Here is a 2,944-nt window from a genome sequence, read left to right on the forward strand (position 1 = left end):
TGAAGGAACAAGTTTACAAATTCAAGAATGAAAACCATAGCACAATTTCCAGACCTCTTGGATGTAGCAAAAACTTCTCAGGGAATTTACAGCTGTTTGGGCCTGGCATGAAAACAGGTGTCTCAAATGTAATCAATGATGAAGCACAATATAAAAACAAACCCAGAACAGTAGATAGAAATATAATCATAAGGTCTGGGAAGGTGACTCAGTGGTAGAGCACTTGCCTTTCATGCTTGAGGCCCTGGGTTCAATTCCTCAGCACCACATAAGCAGGGAAAAAAAAGCCGGAAGTGGTGCTGTGGCTCATGTGGAAGACTGCTAGCCTTGAGCTGAAGAGCTGAGGGACAGTGCCCAGGCCCAGAGTTAAAGTCTCAGAACTGGAAAAAAAAAGAGAAGGGACACTTTGGGTAAGAAACTTTGGGGACACGAGGCTTACACACCACTGAGGTTGTTTAAAGACAGTCATCTCAAGTTGGGCCTCAGTATCTCCTGCCGGCCTACTGGGATCCAGGAGAGGTAAGTGACTGCACCACTCCCCTGTCTCCCTGAAGATGCACCCACATGAAAGTGAAAAGTGTCTTGATAATTGTCACATGGGGGAAAAGAAAAAGTTTACTGAGAACTTGGCTTGCCACTCCAGGTGAAGGGAAAATTACCGCTCATGCGGGAGGCGGCCTCAGCTGCCGACCTCTTGGACCCCTATCTAAGGAGTCCTCTGCAGCTCTGAAGTGCCCATGTGCATCTCAGAAATGACCCGCCCTGCCACACACACCCTGAGAGAAGAGGCAAGCACTTGTGTTCACTGCCACTGGAGAGGCGCAGCCTGCAGGAGAGACCCAAGGTTCCACACTCTGGGTAAGGGATCACCTTATGAGTAGGGATTCTGGATTGAACCCGGATGCATGACAGAAACAGGGAAGGATAGGAATGGGCTAGGACAGTGAAAAGAACTGGGGTTCTAGGCCCCCCTACCCTCAAGCCCTGTGGGTTCCTCACTTCCTCTTCCTCACAGAGTCTGTCTTGGTTTATGACAAGTGAGGAGGAATCCTGATTGTCCACAGGCTGGGGACGATGTGTTCACATCAGTGACTGTAGAATGGCATTTGAACCTAAAATTGCCCCTCTCATTCTCTGTCATCCACCTCATCCTTCACCCGCACCATCCCCACCGCAGACCTGGCTCATCTTCCTGGTATTTCTTCTGTGAAATGTGGGCTCCGTGTTGAGGAAACGGTGACACCTGGGACCCACTCCTGCAGCCAGTTTATTGAGGTATAAGTGCATGTGACCCCAGGAATGTGTCTCGCATGTTTCAAGTTTCTTTCTTTAGTCAGTCAGAGAGCTTGAACTTGGGGCTTGCCCATGTTCCTTGAGCCCATTTTGCTCACGGCTAGGCCTCTACCACTTTGAGCACAGGTGTCTTCTGGTTTGCTGATGCTTAACTGGAGAGAAGACTCTTACAGACTTTACTTTTCTGGTCTGGCTTTGAATTGGGAATCCAAGGTCTCAGCCACTGAGTAGCGAGGATACAGGCTTGAGCCACTAGGGCCTTGCTTGTTTAGAATCTTAGATCTGATTCTACAGAGGAGAAATTCAGCTGACTTCACCTCAGAACCAGACTCACCTTCCCTTAATGCCATTTCTCCAGTTTCACCAATTTCCCTGAACTGCCATCTTCCTCTTCCCGATGGATGAATAGAATTGGATATTTCCTAATACATGAGAGATAGTAGGACTGTATTTCCAGTGGTTTGAAGGCTGGATGGAGAATGTTGTGTTCCCTTGGCACCATGCATGTCTCAGTTTCCCAAGCCAGGGCCTCTGAATGAGACTCAAGTTACAGAGAAGATGGGAGATGCTCATGTGTTTATGGGGGTGATCCTCTTAGCCCAGACTGTGGTTGGGTTTGTGGGTAATTTGTCTCTTCTCTCCCATTATCTATTCCTTTCCTGCTTGGGGAACAGGATGAGAGCCACAGACTTGATTCGTAGGCACTTAATTGTAGCCAACTTCCTTTGTCTTCTGTGTAGGAGTGTTCCCCAAACCATTGTGGCTTTGTGCTGGAGAGTTTTCTTCAATGATGTAGGGTTCAAAATTGTCTTCTATCTTCACTGAGTGGGCAGGGGGGTGTCAATTGTTAGCACTTGCTCCCTGAGCATCTTCCTTGCTGTCAGCATCAGTCACAGAGACTCCAGGTGGGCAGGGCTGAAGGGGAGAGCCCACAAGCACATTGTCTCCACAGTGTACCTCAGCTCGGGGGTCTTCCTCCTGCTGAGAATTGTTTGTCTTATGTACATGACCAGACCCAAAGCGCATGACAACAAGACGAGCTTAAAGGCCTATGGATACTGTTCTTCCATGTGTAATGATCCAGTTGCTGACGTGCTGTATGTGGCCATACTCTCGGTGCCTGATGTTCTGTGTCTGGGGCTCATGCTCTGGGCCAGCACCTCCATGCTCTTCTCCTGTACAGACACAAGCAGATAATGCGACACATGCAGAGGACCAGTGTCTCCACCAGAGCCCCTCTCGAGTCCAGAGCCACCATAAGCATCCTCCTACTGGTGAGCGCCTTTGTCTCCTTTTATACCATGTCCTGCAGCTGTCAGATTTGCTTGTCTGTATTTACAACCCCAGCCCTGTGCTGCAACATATAGCGGAATTTGCTATGGGCTGTTTCCCATCCCTCAGTCCTTTCCTGCTCTTGAGTGGATCCTCCACTCCCTGCAGCCTTCTCTTCACCTGCACAAAGAAGAAGGAATTGGTCCTCCCCTGTGGACCATGAAGCTGGCATCTCTGCTGAACTTTGCTTGGCCATTCAACAATCTCCACACCTAGATAAAAGTCATCTGCTGAGAGATAGAGGTGTGCACACATGTCCACACCTGTGCATTTGTGTGTTTTATATCTCTGTGTGTGTTCATCTGTCTCTGTTGTGCCG

At 48.9% G+C, this 2,944-nt stretch overlaps 1 pseudogene; it reads left to right on the forward strand.

Annotated features, from left to right (window-relative positions):
- The first annotated feature begins 1,851 nt into the window (after positions 1–1,851).
- LOC105994198 lies at positions 1,852–2,660 on the forward strand (annotated as a pseudogene).
- The last annotated feature ends 284 nt before the right edge of the window (positions 2,661–2,944 follow it).

The sequence above is a fragment of the Dipodomys ordii genome, unplaced genomic scaffold (genome assembly GCF_000151885.1).
Source record: "Dipodomys ordii isolate 6190 unplaced genomic scaffold, Dord_2.0 Scaffold105, whole genome shotgun sequence".
NCBI classification, from domain to species: Eukaryota; Metazoa; Chordata; class Mammalia; order Rodentia; family Heteromyidae; genus Dipodomys; species Dipodomys ordii.